The sequence below is a fragment of the Ahaetulla prasina genome, chromosome 3, assembly GCF_028640845.1.
Source record: "Ahaetulla prasina isolate Xishuangbanna chromosome 3, ASM2864084v1, whole genome shotgun sequence".
NCBI lineage: Eukaryota > Metazoa > Chordata > Lepidosauria > Squamata > Colubridae > Ahaetulla > Ahaetulla prasina.
The window spans coordinates 177,833,716-177,859,244 of NC_080541.1; the positions used below are offsets into that span (position 1 = coordinate 177,833,716).

General features: G+C 42.2%; 1 protein-coding gene across 1 annotated transcript in view; it reads right to left on the minus strand.

The window, feature by feature from the left end:
* Positions 1 to 25,529, minus strand: part of PTPRF (protein tyrosine phosphatase receptor type F) — a 609,016-nt gene that overhangs the window by 471,631 nt on the left and 111,856 nt on the right. The window lies entirely within an intron of this gene.

Sequence of the window (25,529 nt, forward strand, 5' to 3'; positions counted from 1 at the left end):
TCTTGCCTGGGGATATAGGGTCTCTGGGCCCGTGGAATCCCTGTCCCTGCGTCCATCGCCCAAAAGGATGGGTGGCAAAAATACGCCGTAGAGTGAAATTTGCCATGTCTAGAGCAGGACATCCAACAGCTTCACCAGTCAGACTAGGAGCCAGCCAGGTACTGAGAGCTGAATAGAAGTCCAAGTTTTCAAACTGGAAAGAATGGATAATTTTTTGACACGTCTGTTCTAGCTGAGGGTCTAAGTCAAAAGCTGGAGACTGTTGGTGAAGGAGGAGTGTCCTGACAGCTCTGACAGACTCAGTCTAAGCAGTTAGCAGATGACATCAACCCATCTCCACCACAATAGAGAAAAAATCCATTTTCATTTCAATTCACTACTTAAAAAAAAATAATTATATTCAAGCTATACATTTTTAAAGGCATTAGTTGCTACACTTCTTAATCCCTAAAGTATTATCTTTATCAATATACGTAAATGTATTTTCATGTGCTTTATTTGCTCTAAATTATCTTTTCAAATACTTTCAAGACAAAATTATTGTTAAAATTAATATGCACCAAATATTTCCTTCTAACTAGTAAAAATACTTTTATTATCTTTGCCAAAAGAAAAGATTACTGACATATTTTAATAATACATAACTATCTTTTTATACTAGATGCTTCAGAGACTATTCCCTCCTTTTTGAATAAAGTAGAAAATCCACAAATTACTAAACAAAAGGGGAAGAAAAGGAATTGTAAAAGGATTTTCCCCCTGAAGAATCTCCAATGCACTGCAGCTGTTTCGTGCTTTAAAGAACATAGGACGATTTTTATTTTGAGGTCTTATTTCTCTTTTCTGAGGCTATGATGACATAAACATAAGCAAACTGTGTAATTTACTTCTCCCACAGCTATTCAGAGGCAGTTTCTTACTGATGCTTTCTTCATACATATTTGAAATACAAATATTTTAAACTGTAACAAAATTTTCTAGCATAACCAAATACCATTGCCTACCCCAAGATATTCCATTACATTCCCCTACCAACAGACTTAATTCAATAAACCTTATCAGTTCTATTAAAATTTTATAAGAGTCTCATTGGACTTGCTTTTTCTTGGTTTTGAAAAGTCTTAGTTTATATTGCAACAAATTTCAAAGCTGTGGAGGTTTATAAGCAACAGTCCTCATACCTGAAAATTGGAATTAGGGTATTATATTATTATCTTCTCCCAATATTAATAAATGAATATCATTGTGGCTAAAATAAACATATAGAACAGAGAATAAAATGACTAAAGACAGTAGAACTTTCCTGGCCCAATAAATGAAACCTTCATCTCAAGGGACCATAATAAATAAATAAGGCCAAGGATTCATAGCATCTTGTGTTAATAATCATTGCATACCTCCAAACATAGTGATTTTGGAATATTTAACTTCATTCAGACTGCATACCACTTTAGAATCATCTGCCAAGTCAGTGAATTTTTCTTATCAAAATAAAAATTCTTAGTATACTCTTCTGCTATCTAGACTTTTTTAAAGTATTAAGAATTAAGTTAAATATTACTTTGCATACTTGTTAAATGAACTCCAACATTCCCTACCTGATTGTCAGAATATTTTTTGAAAACTGAATATTGTTGGCAGTATTCAAAAATTCAAATCTTCTTTTCTTGGCAGACTTTTATTATATAAAATGGCCATCAATGCCTCATATAAAAGGCTGTTTAGAATTTGCTCTCTTAGTGGCATATAAATTCTAAAATATACACTTCTTTAAAAAGGTACATAAAGAGGCTGTGATCTAGACAAAGATAAATGAAAACATTTTACTACTTCTTGTATTATCTTTCAATCTTTATAATGCACATACAAATATATTCTTTTATAAAAAGCTCAAGAATGATGTATGTGGTGAGCTCCAACCCAACTTAAATGTCCAGACATTGTATATATCTAAGAAAGGTGGGTTTGTTGGCTGTTAAAAGTTATACTTCAACTTTCTTTCAGGAGCCCAAGGTAGCATATCTACCCCTTCCCATTTTTCTACAAAATAACAGTTGGCCACTGTGGGGTAGGCTGAGGTGGGAAACAAATGATCCAAATTGATCTAGCAAGCTCAAGGTTAAGAAGATTCCTCTGTACAGTGAAAAACAACTAATGAATGTTTATCTTTAGTCTCCCATCTACCTGCAAGAATTACTAGACTGAATCTGGTATGTTTATCCCACCTCTTCTAGTCAAAAGGCAGGCTTACACATATATCATTTAGCAGAAGAAAGCTCTCTTCCTTTTTGCATGCATTGATTTTATCTGAGAGTAATTTACCAGCGTTTATCAACCAGTTTCTGCAAATAGGTACTGACATATGAAAAAATGAAATACAACAGAATGGTGAAAAAAGAGTTATAGAAACAAGCCATATTCATGAGTTGGTGTTTTAATTCTTAAGACTTTTATACAGTCAGAAATAATAAAGCCTATTGTTGGATGTGGCTGTTGGTGACCAGAATGGTACTTCATGGTAAGTTCAAGTATTATTTTCTGTCACCATCAATGGTGCCAACAGGAAAGAAATATAGTACAGCAGTATCCTAGGGAGATTAAATCATCCTCTGCAGAAAGAAGTATCTGAAAATCCCATTTGTGGAGCAAAATTTGTTTCTCTTATAATGCATAACAAAAGGAGCTGATTTCATCCAAAGGTGCCTATCAGTGGAATCCCTATTGATAGAGCTGCTTAGACTATGTTGATGAATGGAAGTTGTTTGTTGCTAGCAGAGTATTGGTAGGTACCATCCTTGATCACTTTTACTATAGTGGAAAACCAGGGTCTCCTGGGGCAGAAAGAGATGACTGGAAACACCTATGCTTTGAGCATCATTGTCTTGCGAGTTAATTGGACAATGTTGAAGATACACATACACACACACACATATATATGGGGTTCACTACTTCCTCATGTAAGGGAGCTCTGAAGAGCATGTTGCTAAGTAGACACAGAATTGTACCACAGCCATTATACTTGGTGAACACTTTGGGTGTTGAGACCAATCCAAAGAGGAGTGATTTGAACTGGAAGGAACATTGGCTTACCTGAAGGTTCCTTCTATGTACGCTGCGTGAGAGTCCAAAGCAATGGGTTGTTAACTTCATCTGATTGGCCTGAGACTGAGTTGAATTTGTTTAAACACACCTCCTCTTCCTGTTTAGCTCCAGTTTATTAACGAAGAAGCGGTATTGGAGAAGACGAACTCAATGTGAAAATTGGAAAAAACGGAACAATAACCTCCAGATCCCTGTATATAGACAAAAACAATAAGTGAAAATAGGAGGGGTTGGACTCTCACGCAGCGTACATAGAAGGAACCTTCAGGTAAGCCAATGTTCCTTCTCCTGTACGCTGCTAAGAGAGTCCAAAGCAATGGGATATACCCAAGCTAAATATCCCTAGGGCGGGAAAGATTAGGAAGACTCAGCAACAGGAAGAACTCGCTGCAGGACCTTCCGTCCAAATGAGGCCTCGGCTGAGGCAAATTGGTCCATCTTGTAGTTTTTAATAAATGGCGAAGGAGAGGCCCACGTGGCTGCTCTGCAAATGTCCAAGATAGAGGCCTGGGTGGCCCAGGCAGCTGTGGTGGCCGCGCTGCGGGTGGAGTGTGCAGTGATGTGGCCTGGAAGATGGTGTTTCTGCTGGTCATAGGCCATGGAAATACAGGCTTTTATCCACCTGCCTATGGTGGATGGGGAGACTTTGGTGCCCAGAGCCCTTGGTTGAAAGGAAACAAATAGGGATTCTGTCTTCCTGAAAGGAGCTGTTCTGTTGAGGTAAATACGCAGGGCCCTTCTTACGTCCAGCGTGTGCCATCGACGCTCCGATGGATGCTTGGGATGAGGACAAAAATCCGGTAAGATGACTTCTTGAGATCTATGAAAGCTTGTGTTTATTTTAGGAAGAAAGGTAGGGTCTAATCGGAGAATGACCCGGTTAGAGTGAAAAATCAATAAGTCCTTCCTGACCGAAAGGGCAGCGATCTCGGAGATCCTGTGGGCTGAGGTTATGGCTATGAGAAAAGCGACTTTGAAGGTTAAGAGCTTGAGACTGGAGGAGCTCAAGGGTTCAAAAGGGGAAGACGTAAGCTTCTGAAGGACAAGGGTTAGGTCCCAGGTAGGGTATCTGTGTACCGGAGGCGGTCGCAGATTGTAAGCTCCCCTCAGAAAACGTCGGATACGGGGGTGTTGAGAAAGTGTGGAGGTCCCGTCACAGAATAAAACAGTGGCAAGAGCTGCAACCTGCCGGCGGATGGTGTTGGTGGCTAAACCCTTGTCCAATCCGTCCTGGAGGAATTGCAGGATATGTCTAATGGAGGCAGAAGTAGGTTCTATTCGATGTCTAAGACACCAGCGATGGAATGATGACCATGTGGCCTCGTAAATACGCGTTGTGGATGGGCGTCTAGAAGCCAGAAGGGTGGAGATGACCCCCATGGAATGCTTTTCTTTCCTTAGTATCTCCCTGTCAAGTGCCAGACGGCTAGTTGGTAACATTGAGGTTCTGGGTGGAGAATGGCTCCTTGGCGTAGAGAAATCTGATCCGGTGGAATTCGCCAAGGTGGATTGATGGACAGGCTCACCAGATCCGCAAACCAACTCCGTCGAGGCCAGTAAGGGGCTATGAGGAGAACTTCTGCCTTCTGTTCCAAGATCTTTCGTATGACCCTTGGCAGAAGGGGAGTCGGGGGGAAGGCATAAAGAAGGCCCCGGGGCCACTGACATCGTAGGGCATCTGTTCCTTCTGCTCCTGGGGTTTGGAACCTGGAGAAGAACCTTGGAAGTTGTTTGTTGGTCGGGCTGGCAAAGAGGTCTACTATGGGTTGCCCGAATTTGATCGTGATTGTGAGAAACAGATCCGGATGCAGTTGCCACTCTGATTGATCGATGGTCGTCCTGCTCAGCCAATCCGCTTGTGTGTTGGCGACTCCGGATATGTGGGCTGCCTGTAGTGAGAGAAGATGTTTTTCTGCCCACAGGCCTATGGCTGCAGCCTCTTTCATCAATATGCGGGAACGGGTGCCTCCTTGACGGTTCACATGGGCCTTTGTGGTAGTGTTGTCCGTCAGCAGTAGCACATGATGGTTTGATAGCTGCGCTTGGAAATACCTGAGAGCTAGATGAGCAGCTCTCAGTTCCAACCAGTTGATGTCGTTCTTGAGATCGTTGGGGGACCAACGACCCTGAGTTACCTGGTCTGATAGGTGGGCACCCCAGCAGTAGAGGCTTGCATCCGTGGTGAGGACGAGACGGCAATGTTCCTGGAATGAGCAGCCCTTTGTCAGGGCTGGAGACAGCCACCACTGTAGAGACCTTCTGACCTTTGGGGGCAGAGCAATTCTGATATCGGTATGGCTGTTGCCTGTTCTTTGGTGTGGGAGAAGTAGCCATTGTAGGGGTCGTGAGTGAAGACGTGCCCAGGGCACGATCGACAGACAAGAGACCATCTTTCCTAATAACTGTGAGAGCAGTGAAAGTGGAACCCTCTTGAGTGCCTTCACCTTTTTTGTCGTGTCTCTCATGTTGAGGCGACGGTCTCGGGAAAGAAACACCTGGCAGGATCTGGTATTGATTCCTGCTCCCAGATGGACGATTTCGGTCGTAGGCACTAGATGGCTCTTTGCTTTGTTGACCGAAAAGCCGTGATCCTGTAGGGATTGAATTGTTACCTTTAAGTCCCGTAACGCCTGCTGGGCGGAAGACGACAGAATCAATATATCATCCAGGTAACATTGCATTGTTACTGGAATTGTGCGAAGGTGGGCCGCCACAGCATCCAGAATATTGGTGAAGGTACGAGGAGCGGAAGATAGACCGAAGGGCAGGGCCCTGTATTGAAAATGGGCTCCGGCATAACTGAACCTGAGAAAGCGTCTGTGGGCAGGTCTGATGGGTACATGTAGATAGGCCTCCTTGAGGTCGATGGATGTTAGATAGTCCCCTCTTCTGATGCTTCATAAGATTGAATTGAGGGAGTGCATCTTGAATCTGCAATATTTGATGTGAAGGTTCAGTTGCTTCAGGTCTAAGATGGCTCTGGTGCCGCCTGATTTTTTGTCCACTAGGAAAAGAATTGAATAGAAGCCGGTCCCCTGGTGAGGCGTGGGAACCGGTTCTATGGCACTGATGGACAACAGGTATTGAATCTCGTCTTCCATTTGAGCCCTCTTGGTGGGTTCTTTGGGAATCTGGCATTGGATGAATCTCCTCGGAGGATTTGAATTGAATTCGAGGGAGAGACCAAGGGTGATGGTTTGCAGTACCCAGGCATCGGTTGTCGTGTGGGACCAGGTAGGGACGAACTTGGTGAGACGACCGCCAATGGGATCCTGGCCGGGATAGTCATTTGTTCCTGCGATAAGGTCGGAAGCCGGATCCATGGTAGGGACGTCTGGTCTGGGATTGCCTGGTCCTGTCACGAAAGGACTGTCTGTCCTGAAACCTGTCAGGGGGAGGTTGGAAGGAACGTTGATAGGCCGGGGATTGGAACCCAGGATCCTGGGTGCGAAAAGGCTGTCTGCGGTAAGGAAGAGAAGGACGTCTATCTGAACGTCTGGAGACGTAGGGAAGGATCTTACGTTTGTCTTTTCCCTCAACTAGAATGGGGTCTAGGGCTTCACCAAAGAGAGATCCACCCTTAAATGGGGCAGCCGCTAACCGCCATTTGGTCTTCATGTCAGCTTGCCATTGTCTGAGCCATAACAGCCTCCTGGAAGTGATGCTGGAGGCAAGGGCTCGGGATGCAAATTTTGCAGAATTAAGGGTGGCATCCGCAGTGTATTCAGCAGCCGCTATCAATTTATTTATGTCCTGATGTAATCTGGAGTCATCCTGAGGAATCCTCTCCTGCATTTGTCTGAGCCATATCAAAGAGGTTCTAGCAAAGAATGAGGCTGCTGTGGCAGATCTGATAGCCCAGGCAGCCGCTTGATGGGTTTTGCGGGTGGAGAGTTCCGCTCTGCGGTCCTCCGTTCGGAGACCTTCTGCTGCATCTGAAGGTATAATGTTGGAGGAAGAAGCCAAGGTGGCAATTGGGGTGTCTACGGTAGGAACCTTGAGGAGGTCCTCAAGATCTTGATCCGTCGTGTACATCTTTTTGTCTGAGCCACTAGGAGTAGGAATGGCACCAGGGTGACCCCATTGACGTTGGATGGTGTCCAAGAAGAGCTTGGGTGAAGGAATTACCCGTTGCTCTGAGACTGGTTCAGTAAAGAGGAATTTGTTGGGGTCTGACGGATCTGAAGCTCCCTCAGATTGGCGTAAGGCAACCCCCATTGTTGTGTCTTGCCCGCCCTCCGAGCAGCCGGGGCCTTCTTACCTGCTCCCGAACACTGAGGAATGTATGCCTCCCGGCCCAAGTCCTGGCTCCATGCCCACACAAACTGCAGAAGAAGGAGCATCTCCCGGCCCCAGCCCTGACTCCATGCCCAGGCAAACGGAGCAGCTAGACCCCTCCCCCTCCTCCACAGCATGTGAGCCTGAGGAGGGTTTATTCCCAACAGCTGCTGATTGGTGTGACCCTCGCATCAGAAGGCTGGATAGGCGGAGGCAACAGAAGGAAGGGAGGGGCAGGCCTTAATGAGTGCTGAGTCATGGAGCCACACCCCATGGCCTATATAAAGGATCTGCTTTCTGGCAGTCTCTGAGTCAGGCAAAAGTCGAACTTATCTTGCTGAAGTCACTTACTGGTCTCCTGCCTGCTCTGAGGACTTTGCTAGGACTTTGGGCAGAGCTGCAGAGGCAAGCCTGATTCGGATTTCCCTGACCCGGCCGTCAGCGGAGGAGTGGGACACGACACCCATGTTGGCCGTAACTTTTGCCTTGTGTAGTAATGTGTAGAAAAGCTCATGTCGAAAAAGGCTGGTGGGAGCAGGTTTGTCTGGGGCAGACTCTTCGTCTTCAGACAGATTATACTCTGCTATGTCTTCCTCCCCCAAAAAGGAGTCCTCACTATGGTGTGAAGGGGTTGGAGAGCGTGTGCGCAGCGCGCATAGTCTGGGTGGGTGGCTATCAGAATGGAGTCTTTGGTCAGAGCTGCCCGAAGGAGATGGAGCTGGGAAACCTCTCTGAGTGAAGGCATTGTCAATGCCTTGAGAAATGGTTTGCATGATAAGATGACGTATATCCTGAGAAATGGCAGGATTACTGTCCTCTCTCTGGGAGACTCCCGCTGCTGTGGGAGTAAAGGTGGCAGAAGGTGCCTGATGTGGGGGCTCAGGCATGGCTCTAGAAGAATCTCCAAAAACTGTACAAATTGTTTCCTGGTTTTCTCCTGAACCACTAGGGATAGTGGGAGACCATCCAGGCTGATTTAATAAAGGAGAATCTTCAGTTAGTGGAACAGAAGTTTCCCTGCCTTCCTCTGCTAATCTTTGTTTTGCTTTATCAAATTGCCTATCCAAGGCCCTTTGTCTTCTGGAGGCATCTCTCTCTGCAGCAGCAGAGGTTTGGAGAGAAGTAGAAGACTTGGATTTGGTGGCAGAAGCCCTTGATTTGGATCTGCTCTTGTGAGGGGGAGGAGCCACGCTAGTAAGGTGTCCTTGGGAGGGCGAGGCAGAAGCCCGGAAGGAGATCTGCTGCGATCCGCCATCTTGGAAATGAGGCCTAGTGGTTATCAGAGGCCTTGGAATATATGCCCAAATAATATAGTGGCCCTGATCTGAGAATCCTGGAATAAGATCAAACAATAAGGGCCAGTTAGCACCAAGCTGACACCACAGCTGGATTCAAACCATTCAAAGGCTGCCTCGGGGGTTGCTTTGGGGGGGTCCCCAAATGGCGCGAAGCAGGCACCACTGCTCCTATAGCGCCCTTTTTACTGCAGCGTTGGCAGGGGGAACTAGCCTCCGACACCACGGATCTTTTTCTCCACCCCTGCAGGCACGAAGCCGACACCACGGCTTCTCCTGCGCTCCGCTGGCCTCCACTTACAGTTTGGTGAGGTCCAGCGATGTCCGTTCCTCAAACCAGCGATTCTACGAGGCTTGAGAGGCTTGGAATGTAAAAAAATGGCCGCCGGCCTTCGGGTGGCTCAGCTGAGCGGCGCTGGGCTGCGCGCGAAGCACGAGCCTCTTTCCTTGCCGCTCCGGCTCCCAGCAGTCAAGAAAAAACAATTGGGCACTTTAAAACTTTTTTTAAGAATTTTTCCTAATTTATTGAAGTCCTATGAGCTGATAAAAGAGTCAAAAGCAATGGAGCTAAAGGAGGTAGTCTCTCTATGGCCGACTGAGTTAATAAACTGGAGCTAAACAGGAAGAGGAGGTGTGTTTAAACAAATTCAACTCAGTCTCAGGCCAATCAGATGAAGTTAACAACCCATTGCTTTGGACTCTCTTAGCAGCGTACAGGAGAATTGCTTCTTTTCATACATGAATCTGAGGACCTTCTCATGTTCTGGTCTGATAGGAATTTGGAGACAAGCTTCCAACAAGCCTTCCAAGATTGTTTGGTATTGTTGTGTCTTGTCCGCTCTCACCGCAGCCGGGGTCTGCTTATCTGCTCCCGAACACGGAGGAATGTATGCCTCCTGGCCCCAGTCCTGGCTCCATGCCCAGACAAGCTGCAGAGGAGGGGGCACCTCCCAGTCCCAGCCCTGGCTCCATGCCCAAGCAGGCTGCAGAGGAGGGAGCATCCCCCGTCCCCAGCCCTGGCTCCATGCCCAGGCAAACGGAGCAGCTAGACCCCTCCCCCTCCTCCACAGCATGTGAGCCTGAGGAAAGTTTACTTCCAACAGCTGATTGGAGTGACCCTCGCATTAGAAGATTGGATAGGCGGAGGCAACAGAAGGAAGGGAGGGGCAGGCCTTAATGAGTGCTGAGTCATGGAGCCACACCCCATGGCCTATATAAAGGATCTGCTTTCTGGCAGTCTCTGAGTCAGGCAAAGTCGAACTTATCTTGCTGAAGTCACTTACTGGTCTCCTGCTTGCTCTGAGGACTTTGCTAGGACTGGGCAGAGCTGCAGAGGCAAGCCTGATTCGGATTTCCCTGACCCAGCCGTCAGCGGAGGAGTGGGACACGACAGGTATCCTTTTTCCACTAAAATAAGACATCCCCTGATAATAAGCCCAATTGGGCTTTTGAGCACATGCGCTAAAATAAGCTCCCCCCTCCCCGAAAATAAGCCCTCCCCAAAAATATTGAAATGCATACGCAGCCGTTTCCCGCCATTTCCTCTGGTTAAGGTTAGGGAGACAGAGCTGGGAATCAGACAAGACGGCAAGAGGAGCCCCATCTTGCTCCACACGCCCCAAAGTAGTAAGACATCCCCAAAAATAAGGCCAAGCACTTATTTCGGGGTTCAAAAAAATATCCCTGTCTTATATTTTTGAACCCTGAAATAAGCACTTGACCTTATTGCCCTGCGCTCAAAAGCCCGATTGGGCTTATTATCAGGGGATGTCTTATTTTGGGGTAGTTTTTCCCATGCATTTCTTTATCCCCAATCTGAAGGTTAAATTTTTGATGAACTTGTTCAATGGTTTGAGGTTTAGGATAGTTCTAAAAATTCAATAATAACTAAATAATGGCACCATGAACAAAACACTAAATATATTATCCTGTGTACGAATACTTTCCTGTTTGTCAATGGCCAATAGCGCTCCCTTCAATCTTTGATGCTATATTTTATTCCTGCAGATGGAGAAAAAGCAAAATCACTTAGCTTTCATTTCAATTTTAGTGCATAGTTCCATGAGACAATCTCTAGCATATTTGTCTCTGCATACTTATACATAAGTGTGCCATAATCTGTGCAGTCCAATCACAGCAACATGATGCTATCGGTTTGAGGAGCATTGTCCTTGAATCATGGTTCTTCAAATCTCTATTTTACTTATCTACTTCCAATGTCATGGTCAGTTTAGATTTTGAGGAGGAAACTAACAGTAAACAGTTATTTTTCAGAGTTGCAGATGAATCGCTTCCTGGGGAGCTGCAGGCAGAGGAGGCTGCACAGCCTGGTAAACAAGAGACACAGGTCTCTTGAGTATGAGGACTGAGCTGCCATTGTCTCCCAGTGCAAGAGCTTTCCATGTGGAGAGGAAAGCAGAGCAAAGATGTTCCTTGCAAAAAAAGAATCCTTCTAATTATGACACTGGACTTGAACTGGTTGGTGACCCTTTTATGATGTTTGGGCTTGGACTTCATTCGACAACTCTTGAACCTGCTATTTGGACCTGGAATTTCTCAAGGCAAGTTTGCTGGACTTTGGGGGACTTTATTTATTTTTTGTATGCCCATGTGCATTTTACTCACATTTTCTTTACCACTTATTTGTTTCATAGACTTCCCAAATAAAGCCTGAGACAGGACATCCTGTTCAAAAGAAATATGGCATCTTGAGAAATCAGGGCTACCATCACATCTTGAAAACAAAAAAGCACTAACCACAATCTCATAAAAATCGCTTGTTATATGGAGTTTTCCCACTTATTCTTCCCTTGGCTCAAATAGCATTGGGCTCAAATTATTCAGAATTAGATATGTGTTGTACAAATGAGGCAGAGGCATATTCTACCAAGATTATTTTTCAAAAGAAAGGGTGAGCAATTTTATACACACATTTATTTTCCTCAGGGAAAGAAAATCAATGTTGCATCTCTTCCAAGGAAATACTTTTTTTTTCTTTTGCAACAGACCCACTGAATTTGCTCTTTTCAATTTGATTTCTCTTAAACATTTTAGATGGTCTCACCATTGAGCTGTTAAGACAGTGCAAATACAGAGGAAACAGCCTTGTCAGTAAAGATGTAATAAAATGGGCTGAAAATCCTTTGCACGAAAATGCTAGAAGTAGAGTACAACATGCCCTACTATTACAAAACTGCTAGGGAAAGAGAATGCTAGGTCACGAAGTAAGTGACCTGAAAACTCAGCATTATGCAAAATACATACATGTATTAAGAAGTCATCCAAATTACTTAAAAGTGAAATTACCTTGTTTGAATTATGCAGGTAGCTGAGGATGGCATTGGCATCCTTCAGTCTCAAAAGAGGTCCTAAAATAGCATCTAGTGTGACTAAAAAGGCCAATTCGAGAGTGGCAATCCTTTCCATACTGAGGGCAGATACATTCTGTCCCCTGCCCAGCCCCCAGATTTCGCTGGTTCCGGGACTGCCTCTTTGCCTCAGCCTGCTGAACAAGTGTCTCTTCAAATTGGAGAAGGCCATGCTGCATCTTTAGCCTCCAAGCTAAACGATCAGAGGTCAAGGTTTGCCAGTTGTTAATGTCCATTGCCAAGGCCTTTAGATCCCTCTTGCAGATGTCCTTATATTGCAGCTGTGGTCTCCCTCTGAGGCTCTTTCCCTGCACTAATTCTCCATACAGGAGATCTTTTGGAATCCGACCATCAGCCATTCTCATGACATGCCCAAGCCAGTGTAGACGTCGCTGTTTCAATAGTGTATACATGCTAGAAATTCCAGCACATTCCAAGACTACTATTTGGAACTTTGTCATGCCAGGTAATGCCAAGAATATGTTGGAGACAACACATATGAAAGGGGTTCAATTTTGTCTCCTGCCGTACGTAAGACTAAAGAGACAGTGTTGGAGATAGTTGAACCAAGGTATACTAAGTCATGGATGACCTCCAGTTCTTGTGCAGAAATTGTAGTACAGGGAGGTGAATCCACGTCCTGACGCATGACTTGTGTTTTTTTCAGGCTATTGTTAGTCCAAAGTCTTGGCAGGCCTTGCTAAAACAGTCCATAAGTTGTTGAAGGTCTTCGGCAGAGTGAGCAGTAATGGCAGCATCATCAGTGAAGAGGAAATCCCGTAAGCATTTCAGATGGACTTTAGACTTTGCTCTCAATCTACAGAGATTAAAGAGTTTTCCGTCTGATCTAGTCTGGATATAAATACCCTCTGTTGCAGTTTCAAAAGCATGTTTCAGCATGACAGCAAAAAAGATCCTGAATAAAGTTGGCGCGAGGACGCAGCCCTGCTTCACTCCACTTCGAATGTCAAAGGAATCTGATTCAAGCCATCAAAAACTACAGTGCCCTTCATTTCCTCATGAAAGCCCCTAATGATGTTGAGGAGCTGAGGTGGACATCCAATCTTGGGGAGAATTTTATATTGGCCATCCCTACTAACCAAGTCAAAAACCTTTGTAAGATCTATGAAGGCTACGAAAAGTGGCTGTCTTTGTTACCTACATTTCTCCTGCAACTGTCTAAGGGAAAATACCATGTCAGTAGTGGACCTGTTGGCTTGAAATCCACACTGTGATTCTGGATAGACTCTCTCTGCAAGCACCTGGAGCCTCTTCAGTACTACATGGGCAAGCAACGTCCCTACAATACTAAGAAGAGAGATGCCACGGTAGTTGTTACGTCACCCCTGTCGTCTTTGTTCTTATACAGTGTGACAATATTTGTATCCTTCATGTCCTGTGGTACTCCACCTTCCCTCCAACAAAGACAGAAGATTTCATGCAGTTCAGTGGGGATGTTCTCTTTGCAACACTTCAAAACCTCGGCAGGGTATGTTATCTTTCCAGGGTGCCTTGCCAGAGAAAGAGAATCCAAGGCTGTGTTGTGTCTCGTCCGATCTCACCACCACAGCCGGGGTCTGCTTATCTGCTTCTGAACGCTGAAGAATGTCCTAGCATGCCTCCCGGCCCCAGCCCTGGCTCCATGCCCAGACAGGCTGAGGAGGGGGCATCTCCCGGCCCCAGCCTGGCTCCATGCCCAGACAGGCTGAAGAAGAGCAAGTATCTCCAGCCCCCAGCTCTGGCTCCATGCCCAGGCAAACGGAGCAACTAGACCCCTCCCCCTCCTCCACAGCATGTGAGCCTGAGGAAGGTCTATTACCAACAGCTGCCGATTGGAGTGACCCTCGCTTCAGAAGAATTGATAGGCGGCGGCGTCAGAAGGAAGGGAGGGGCAGGCCTGGATAAGTGCTGAGTCATGGAGCCACACCCCATGGCCTATATAAAGGATCTGCTTTCTGGCAGTCTCTGAGTCAGGCAAAGTCTAAACATATCTTGCTGGTCTCCTGCCTGCCCTGAGGACTTTGCTAGGACTTTGGCAGAGCTGCAGAGGCACACCTGATTCGGATTTCCCTGACCCGGCCGTCAGCGGAGGAGTGGGACACGACAGGCCGCATTTAGTTCTTCTAAAGTTGGTTCACTGTCAAGCTCCTCCAAGACAGGCAGTCACTCAATGTTATTTAATGCTTCTTCAGTTATCACATTTTCTCTGGAGTATAACTCATAGTAGTGCTGCACTCAACATGCCATCTGCTGTGCTCAGTCCTGGATAACCTCACCTGTAGCAGACTTCAGAGGGGCAGATTTCTTCTGTGTTAGACCTAAGGTCTGCTTGCTTCCGTCATACACCTCCTTGATGTTGCCTGTGTGAGCTGCTAGCTGAGGATATTGCAATGCATTTTAGATATTCTACAAAATGAATAAAGTGCTTTCATTTAATATATAACACAGAGGTCTGTCACAGACGATGCACCTTTGGTTTGGTTAGAGTAAAATCTTTAGGGCAAAACATCAATACTCTAATTGCTAACTTATCTAGAAATGTAAAAGATGTACAGACATAATGTGACATTTATTTACTTATTTTATTATTGGTTAAATGTATTTGCCGCCTATTTCTCTGAAAGGCTATTCTAGGCAGCTAACAACAATAAAAAAGAAGAGAAACTAAAGGTGTGTAAGCAAAATAATAGAGCAATAAAATAAACAATAACAAAGGAACACATTGAGAATAAATGTATCAATATGATAAAAAAGATGGAGGGGGGAATGGAGTCTGCCATCAATTCTAGCAGCCACCTCCAGGGTAGAACTCCCCCATCTGATCTCCAGGCCATCATTTTTATTATCTTTATCTTATATTACTCTGCTCTGTTCAATAAAGCAAAAAATAAAAAGCAAAAAACAATTCAATAAAACGTTCTAGAGGAGGCCTGCAAAAACTTAGCAGGAAAAGGGATATATTGATAAATTAAAAATCACCACAGCCTTCAAAATAATATCTCACTGATTAGCTGTTCCAGAGCTAGCAGAGTGGTGGCAGCAAGTCTTGAAGGTGCTTGGCAGCACATTTTTCCACAAACTGGCAGTGAATTTATTGCCTTTTTAAAAATACTCAGGTACAGGCCCGTTCTAGACTGTAGCTGCAACTTGCCAAATAAAACATGAAAAACGATATAAATAAAAATAAATAAAACATAGTATAAATCTGCTTCAGCCAATTTTTACAATTACTCATTAAAACATCTGTCCTTGTCCTAGAAACCCTTTTCTGATAAAGTTGTTATTTCTACAGATTTCACAAGGCAATTCACTACATCTCCCCTCCACTAAAAAAATAGCATCTTAATCTAGATGCAAACAAACTCAAGAGCATGCAAATTCAATAACAATATAGTGTTATGCATCTGACAGGTTTATTTCTGTAACAGTTTATGTTTTCATTATGTTCTGTCATCTGCTACATGGATTTTGTATTTAAGAGGATCTTATGCATCTACCATGTTTACTATGAATTTAAAATAATGAACCTATAAAAGATACCTTGTTTAGAAAGTGTTCAAAATTACTTTTTTATTTGTAGCAATAGGTAAAACATCAACTACTTGATGTTCAAATCCAGACAAATCAATAATACATTATAATTAGTCTAGATAAAATTGAAAAGACCAAAAAAAAAAAAAACCTAACCATAAATGATAAAGCTATTTATATTTTCTTGCTAATATGCAGAATTTGTCAAGCATCTACCTAAGACTAGCTGGATCAGAACAGACACTCAAAATTCTGATTGGAGAATTAAGAAGCCATTAGAAATGAATTCCAGCAACTATTATGTATCAGGTGTGGATTCTATTTAGACTGTAAAAGTTCAAATTATTGCATCTTTTTCTTCTGCCATATTATGTAAAGGACACAAAGCCACTCTCTTTTGGATGGTCTGTTTCCATTTGTTCCTTATTTTGGAAACTGTTAGATCCAGTACCAGTTGAGGAGTAACTAGCACAGTACTTACTAGTTTCTTTAAGCATTCCTGTTCATATAATTATTTTAATATCATTGGCTAGCAATCTTAAAAGCCATTAACAAAAATTGTCTGAAAAAGGACAAGATCTTCTTCTTCTTAAAGCTCATTAGCAGGACAGACACTATTCAGGACAGATGCAAAGGTTACAATATCTAATACCTGACTCTTTATCATTGCTAATGAAAAAAACCTTCAGTAATATAAAATAGAACTGTTAGCTGTCATAGTAAAAATAGGAAAGATTTAAGACAGATAATAGAACATTTGAAATTGAGCAAAGTAAGACAGAATTTGAAATTGAACTATGTACAAATGATGAACATGTAATTGCTAGAAAGGAAAGACTTTTATTGAAATTTGAAATGAAAAAGAAGTAGAAAAGGATTGTAAAATAAAATGGGCTAAGAACTTTGAACCTAATATACCAATGGAATAGTAGGAAAATACATCATTAAAAGGACTGAAATTTACCTTATGTTTTATCTTAGAATTTTTATAAAATGATGTACCATTAGTATATGAAAAATTGTCTAGATTATATAGTTACTTCAGATTTATGTTAGAAATGTGGACAACATAAAGGATCATTTGATCATACCAGATGAATTTGTAAAAAGTAAGAAATTTCTGAATTCAAATATATATATAATACAAAGAATTTTAAAGATCAGCATTCAAATGAAACGAGAAATTTTTGTTTTGGGATTAGTGGTAATAAATTAGAGAAGAGCCATGAAAGACAATTTTTATATATAGTATAGTATATAGTATATAGTATATAGTATATAGTATATAGTATTAGTATTAGTATTAGTATTAGTATTAGTATAGTATAGTATAGTATAGTATTTGTATTGTATTGTATTGTATTGTATTATAATAATATAATATAATATAATAATATAATATAATATAATATAATATAATATAATATAATATAATATAATATAATATAATATAATATAATATAATATAATATAATATAATATATTATAATATAATATAATATAATATAATATAATATAACATAACATAACATAATATAATATAATATAATATAATATAATATAATATAATATAATATAATATAATATAATATAATATAATATAATATAATATAATATAGTATAGTATAGTATAGTATTGTATTGTATTGTATTATATTATGTATATTAATGTATTTTTCAGAGTATAAGACGTACCAGCTATAAGATGCACCTACCCTTTTTGGTGAGGCAAACAAGAAAAAGAAATCTGCCTTTGCCTCCCAGCAATTTTGCCTTGTTGCAGCAAACAGCCTGCTTTACTTTCATTTTTGTTTTTAGCATAGCTTGAATAGCACAAGAAAAAAAAAATCTGCTCCCAGCAATTTACCTCTTTGCAGCAAGCAGCAGAAACCAGCGCAGCAATAGGCAATGGTAATCCCTGCAGCCTGAAACAGCTGACAATCAATTTGCTGTGCTGTGCTGAAGCTGAAATAGGCTGTTTCTTCTTGCTGCTTGGTGCAAGGCAGTAAATTGCTGGGAGGCAGAGGCCAAAGGGTGGGGGCCAATGGGTGGGCGGGTTACAGACATACCCAAATTTTCACCCCCTTTTAGGTGGGAAAAAGGTGCATCTTATACTCCAAAAAATATGCTACTGCTGCAAGTTTATATGCAGAAAAATGGAAAAACCAAAGACCCAACAACAGCAGAATGACTGGGAAAGGTGAAAGAACTAGCAGAGATGGCAAAATTAATTTGTTTGATTAGAGAAACATCAAAAAGTACGTTTATCAATGCCTGGAAACCTCTTGCGGCAATGCTTCCCAAACCTTTCCTTTCATTACCCCAAACAGAGTGTTCTATCAGAAAGTCCTTTTACTGCTTATTATAAAGTCCTTATTCAAATGTCCCTGTTGTGATTGGATAATGCGTTCATAATTTATCCAGGGGTTTGGGAAACAGTACCTTGCGGATCTTTTGCTGAAAAAAGGAGAAAAATTAACCTGTGATTTATGGGTTTCAAGATTAAAAATGGTAGCTTAAAATAAAATAAAAATTAAATGCCATTCATAACTGTTGTCAAAAAGTTCAGAAGCTGCTTCTTTGTAACCTTTTCTTTTTATTTTCTATTTTTATTTCTTTTCTTACTTATTCACTAGTCTTTGTTTCTTTTCTAATGTTTGTATTGTTTTTATTCCCGCTAAAAATTTCTTCAATAAAAATTATATTTTAAAAAAGAAGGATTTTGTGATACCTTACATTTATCAGTAAGCTCATTAAAATTGAAATTCTTTGATCCGCTTGCTGATTTCCTCTTGAAGCAGTGGGGAAGTTGATGTATATAGTTCCATGATACAGAAGGAATGTACAGATGTTCCAAGCCCTACAATATTTTAAAAGCCACACCTTTCCTTCCTCACCTCTGAAAAGTTCAGTACAGCTTATGCTTTAGCGTCACTATCACATATAACAAAACAAATTCCCAGGCATTTTTTTTCAAATGTTCTTTTCCTTTCGGAGTCAAGATTTTCTAGGTGTGCAGATCCACAGATTACATGATGTGACTATCCATTATGTTCATAAATTCTCCTTGATCCCCTCATTCACAGGGTGAAGTGTTCTTTTTTTATTGTTTAAAAATGGAATTTATAACTATCAATATGATGGTGCCATTTAAATCCAGTAGTACAATAAAAACCGATTAACAAAATTTCTTTCAATGCTTCCACTGACATAATTGCAAGCTCCCAAGTTGGGAGAATATAAAATAGAATGAAGCTAACTAAAGAAGTAAATGGATTTAAGATTAAGACAAATAACTTTTCTAACTTGCAATTAAGCACTATATAAGGAAATCAGGCTTAAAGATAAGTATCAGATTAAAGGTGACACAGTATAATTCATATAGCTAGTATAAACCAGGTCAAAGATAATAGAAGAAAAATTTTAAATGATTCATTCAAACAGACCCAATGGTTTAAAAAAAATCACATGCATCTATATTTGTTTTTTAAAAAGACCAAATATGCAGTAATTTTAATAAATATGTAATATTTAATAATAATAAATATGCAGTGATTTTAATTCTAACAATTCAGTAGATTGAATTATCTATTTTCTTCAGCTAATATTTCTTCAAGTTCAAGCTTTATAAAATGAAGCAGACACTCTGAATCAAAATTTCTTTCCTCCCAGACAAATTTTTGTGATCTGAAACACCACAAATGTAGCTTTTCCCCAGCATCACCCTATCCTGGAGAATAGATGCTGAAGCAGTGTTCTCTAGTGTGCATGATTCCTCAACACTAGGTAATCCTATCTGTTTTGGTTTCTATTGACTCTAAATCTAATACATTGTAAATTGCCTCCAGCTTTGTTAAAATAAATGCTACTTATTTTTTATGTATTTATTAGATTTAGAAAGGTTGTTCCATTCTGTATTGATTCTGGGTGGGGGTATAGTTAAAACTGATACAATTTTATTTTACACTTTTAATATTCTGTAAGGCAAGAGAAACAAGAATTCAGACCACAACAATATTTCAACATTCAAATTATTACATTTATCAAAAGAAGTTATTACTGTTAACATAACTTTCCAGATCTGATAAAAATGTGAGTCATCACTCTGAGATCTGACTATGACAAAAGACTGATGGTAATCTGAACCAAGACAAAAGCCAGATGAAACATGTAGCCACATATTGGATCCTAAATAACGTGGATCAAGATTACCATTCTGAGCCACACTACAGTCTACACGCGTGGGGATAGGTTAACCTCTCCAAAAGCTATGAGAGTCAGAGTCTCCGCTTCCAATTTAGAGATTGAATCAAGCAGCTCAGTCAGGGAGATACAGTATAGAGCAGGGAAATCAATACAGTAAAAACAAACACAACTGCTCCCCATAGTGCCTACAGATTTCACATCTGGTTATTTCTAGTGCCATGGGAAGGAACGTTGGACTTACCAGAATGTTTTTTCTATGTGCGCTGCAGGAGAGTCCAAGCATAGGTTAAATTCGTCTGATTGGCCAGAGCCTGAGTTGCAAAAACTTTGGCCACGTCTCTTCCTCCTGGCCGAGCCTCAGTTTTTTCAATGAAGACATGGATCTGGAGCCTAATCAATGAAATCGACCATTCCTGGACCCCAGACTGTACCAGAACCAGGGTGGGGTTGGACTCCCCTACAACGCACATAGAAAGAATGTTCAGGTAAGTCCAACGTTTCTTCTCCTATGTGCTGCTTGGAGAGTCCAAGCATGGGATCTATCCAAGCTAAATCGTTGGAGGGAGGGAAACAGCATGATCCAGGGTCCCCTCAGCTAGCAGAATCCATTGTAGTACCCTTTGTCCGAACGCTGCCTCAGCCGAGGCAAACATCTCCAATTTGTAATTTCTGACAAATGGAGAGGGGGAAGCCCAGGTGACCGTCTTGCAAATCTTCAATATCGAGGCCTGCGTTGCCCAGGCCACCGTGTGGCTACACTACTGGTTGAGTGCGCCATAATACGACGTGGTGTGGGCCTGGCCTGATGTTCTAGGACAGTGCGATACACGCCTTCAGCCAGCGTCCAATGGTAGATGGGGAAACTTTCTTGCCCATTGACCTGAGCTCAAAAGATACAAACAGAGATTCAGTCCGTCGGAATGAGGCCATATGTTTTATGTACCTGCGAAGGGCTCTGCGGATATCCAAAGTATGCCAGAGTCTTTCGCGTGGATGTCTGAGTTTTGGGCAGAAATCCAGTAAAATTACCTCCTGTGCCCTGTGAAACTAGGTATTAATTTTCGGCACAAATGTTGGATCTAGTCGGGGAACAACCCTATTTGGGTGAAAAATATACAGGTCAGGTCGCACAGAAAGTGCCGCCAGCTCCGAAATCCTGTGTGCTGACGTGATTACGATTAGAAAGGTCACTTTGAAGGTAAGCAGTCTGAGGCTGTTAATGCCAAGAACTCAAACGGAGGAGACATGAGCGCCTGTAAGACAACTGACAGGTCCCAAGTTGTATATCTATGGACAGTCGGGGTAACAGGTAACAGGGTAACAACCCCTTTCAAAAAGCTACGCACCCTAAGGTACTGAGAAAGAGGGGTTGGACATCACCTGGCAGGACTCTGGCCAGGGCTGCCACCTGCCTGTGGAGAGTGTTTGTGGATAGCCCCTTCTCAAGACCTACTTGCAAAAAGTCTCTGAGCAATTAATTTGGGTACTCACTGCACAGTCCAGGCCGCAAGGGTAGTGCCAAACCGGCAACATGGTTTGTAAGTCCAAGATAGTCAGCAAAGGTAGCAGCAGGGGAAAGGCGTGAAACCGGCAACACGGTTACAAACGCCACCAACAATCAATAGTGTGAAATCAGCAACACGGTTTACTTGCGCACTTTGGTTGCCTTCTCAGCTCCTGACCGAAGCCATTAAATGCGCCAATGCTTTCTTCTGTGCCTGCAGGCTCTGCCAAACAGCTGTTCTGGCTTTCGCAATTGTAGCCGCTACCCATAAAATGGCGGCACCCCGATCTCAGCGCGGAATACTGAAGCGCGCTTCAAGGAACGCTGCTGCCAGCCACTCTCTTGACTGAAGCTTTGGTCGTCCAAAAGCCTTTCCCAACACCTCCTGTGGTGTGGGTGGAGGTGGAGGGGACAGAACATGGTGTCTAGACCAACAGCAATTAGATCAGCTGCCACATGGCAATGGCGACCATGGCGGCTATTGCAACACTGCTCCCAGTGTTAAAGGCAACTCTCACTCTCAATGCTCCAGCCACACACAGCAATTTGAAATTTTTTTAAAATGTCCAGTTTCCTAATTTTATTCAATTAATTGTATGATCAACTCACCAAGTGTCTCTCTAGGCTGACTGAATTGAAAAAACTGAGGTGCGGCCAGGAAGAAGAGGTATGGCCAAAGATTTTGCAACTCAGTCACTGGCCAATCAGAAGAATTTAACCCATGCTCCAAGCAGTGTACAGAAGAATGGGGCATGCATGGGGAAGGTGTGGTAGATATTAGATACTAATTTTGCATTCCAGCCCCTCAATTTTACATTCCAGCTCTGGAATGGGACCCACAACTCACTGCAGCCAACCATGGGACATTTTTGTCAATGGAAATCATGTTGAAGAAACAGTGGTGGATTTATCGTGTTGAGTTATCCCATGTGGAATTGTCTGTCCTATGGCAAGATGGCCATGGCAGGTTGGCCACTGAAAGTTGCCAGTGGTAAGTTCAGTAGACGCAAGGAAATTAAGTGCCTGCGTAACATCTTCCACCCAACTCATTCATACCTGTAAGTACTCCAAAGCCAATGGCATTAGCTGCTGATATAATACTAAAACCTCACACTCAGATCTCCAATACAAAAGCAATCCAGGATTTTAAATCTTCAATAATCAATCACATGAGTAATCCCAGAAGCCATTCTGCAAGTAAAGGACCACAAGGCTCCTCTTTGTAGACTTCAGTTCAGCATTCAATACTCGTTCCAGACATTCTTCTAACTAAGCTAAACCAGCTAGCGGTACCTGAACACACTTGTAAGTGGATCATAAGCTTCCTAACAGACAGGAAGCAGCAGGTGAAGATAGCAGAATCACATCAGATATCTGTACAATTAGGACAGGGGCCCCACTCTCTCCACTTCTCTTCTCTCTCTATACCAATGACTGCATCTCAAACGATCCATCTGTTAAACTACTGAAGTTAGCAGATGACACAACAGTGATTGGTCTCAATTTAGACAATGATGAATCGGCATACAGATGGGAGGTTGAAAAACTAGCCTCGTGGTGTGACCAGAACAATCTGGAACTGGACATACTCAAAATGGGAAATGGTGGAAATGGTGGACTCCAGCCGAGACTTTAGGAGAAACCCTCCCATAGTACCACCTCTTACAATACTAGACAACACAGTATCAACAGTAGAGAATTTCAAATGTCTAGGTTCTACCATATCTCAGGACTTAAAATGGATACCTAACATCAAAAATGTCATCAAAAAAGCACAACAAAGAATGTTTGTTCTGCACCAACTCAGAAAGCTCAAACTGCCCAAGGAGCTGCTGATACAGTTCTACAGAGGAATTATTGAGTCTGTCATCTGCACCTCTATAACTGTCTGGTTTGGTTCTGCAACCCAACAAGACAGAAACAGACTTCAGAGGATAACTACAACTGCAGAAAAAACAATTGCTACCAACCTGTCTTCCATTGAGGACCCGTATACTGCACGAGTCAAAAAACGGGCTGTGAAAATATTTACAGACCCTTCGCATCCTGGACATAAACTGTTTCAACTCCTACCGTCAAAACGATGCTATAGAGCACTGCACACCAGAACAACTAGACACAAGAACAGTTTTTTCCCAAACGCCATCACTCTGCTAAACAAATAATTCCCTCAGCACTGTCAAACTAGTTACTAAGTTTGCATTATTATTAATCTTCTCGTTTCTATCACCCATCTCCTCCCACTTATGACTGTATCACTGTAACCTTGTTGCTGTTTACGATTTATATTGACTGTTTCCTAATATGATTTGATTGCTTATTTATTCTCTATGACTATCATTAAGTATGGTACCTTATGATTCTTGACGAATGTATCTTTTCTTTTATGTATACTGAGAGTGTATGCACCGACAGATTCCTTGTGTGTCCAATCACACGTGGCCAGTAAAGAATTCTATTCTATTCTATTCTATTCTATTCTATTCTATTCTATTCTATTCTATTCTAAAACCTCATACTCAGATCTCCAATACAAAAGCAATCCAAGATTTTAAATCTTCAGTAATCAATCATATGAATAATCTCAGAAGCCATTCTGCAAGTAAAGCACCACAAATAGTCAAATGAAAAGTATCCTTGGAATGATTGTAGGAAACAGAGATCATAATCCACATTTAGGAAATCAACGCTCTGGCAGCTGCAAGTTTCAGGTGAATTCAATACTCACAGCCTCCCCACTCTGATTCCCACTGCCCATTTCTCACTTTGATCTCAAAGAGTCTCTGCTCACTAAAGAAGCAACTTCCCAGCTGCCACATCACCTCCCAATTGGTTATACAACCCAAAGCAGCAGGATTTTTAGCTGGTTGCCAACACTGGGATAAATGAGAGCTTTCCTCCCTGACATGGAGAGAAACACACTATGTGGCCAAGACACCTACACAAAGACCTATAGTTTGCACCACTGAGACTAAGGCACATTTCTCAATTTTTCCACATTCCACAGTCACTCTGCAGTGTTCCAAATCTACCATTACAATCAGAGCAGTCAAAAATCCCAGAAAACAAAATCTTCAAAAATCCATCCAAGGTCTCCCAAATTAGAGACATTTGACATTTAATTTCTCCCTGATTACCATCTTGGGAGGGAACAAAGGGATGGACAAAGCTTGATTTTAATTGTTTAATTTATATTTTCAGAAATAGATAGCCAATAATTATTTGCTTGTTTATTCTCTTCAACAATCTTTGGATGATTCCTTACTACATCTGACTGTGTTAGAGTGTGTTAATATATCAGAGTGTGTATGTCGTGTCCCACTCCTCCGCTGACGGCCGGGTCAGGGAAATCCGAATCAGGCTTGCCTCTGCAGCTCTGCCCAAAGTCCTAGCAAAGTCCTCAGAGCAGGCAGGAGACCAGTAAGTGACTTCAGCAAGATAAGTTCGACTTTTGCCTGACTCAGAGACTGCCAGAAAGCAGATCCTTTATATAGGCCATGGGGTGTGGCTCCATGACTCAGCACTCATTAAGGCCTGCCCCTCCCTTCCTTCTGTTGCCTCCGCCTATCCAGCCTTCTGATGCGAGGGTCACACCAATCAGCAGCTGTTGGGAATAAACCCTCCTCAGGCTCACATGCTGTGGAGGAGGGGGAGGGGTCTAGCTGCTCCGTTTGCCTGGGCATGGAGTCAGGGCTGGGGCCGGGAGATGCTCCTTCTTCTGCAGTTTGTGTGGGCATGGAGCCAGGACTTGGGCCGGGAGGCATACATTCCTCAGTGTTCGGGAGCAGGTAAGAAGGCCCCGGCTGCTCGGAGGGCGGGCAAGACACAACACTGTATCAGAGTGTGTTAATATAAGGCAACTGGCAGAATTGCCTTATATTAACACTATTAGGACAGAGTTCTTTTCAGGTGGGGAGGGGGAGTAGAATGTCTAACTCCTTAGCATCAGAGCGTGTGAATATAATACTGTATATGAAATACTAATGATCTGAAGGTCATTGAAAAATCCTTTCTTAGCGAGCACCTAGAAGCCAAGAGGAACATACATGCGAAATTTCAAGTTTGTAGGCTTTACGGTTCTGGAGAGTTCATGATGAGTGAGTGGTATTTGGCTTTTATATATATATAAAATACCACTCACTCATATATATATATATAAAAGCCAAATACCATTCACTCATCATGAACTCTCCAGAACTATATACACACTATATATATACACATTTAAAATCCTTTCTACTTCTT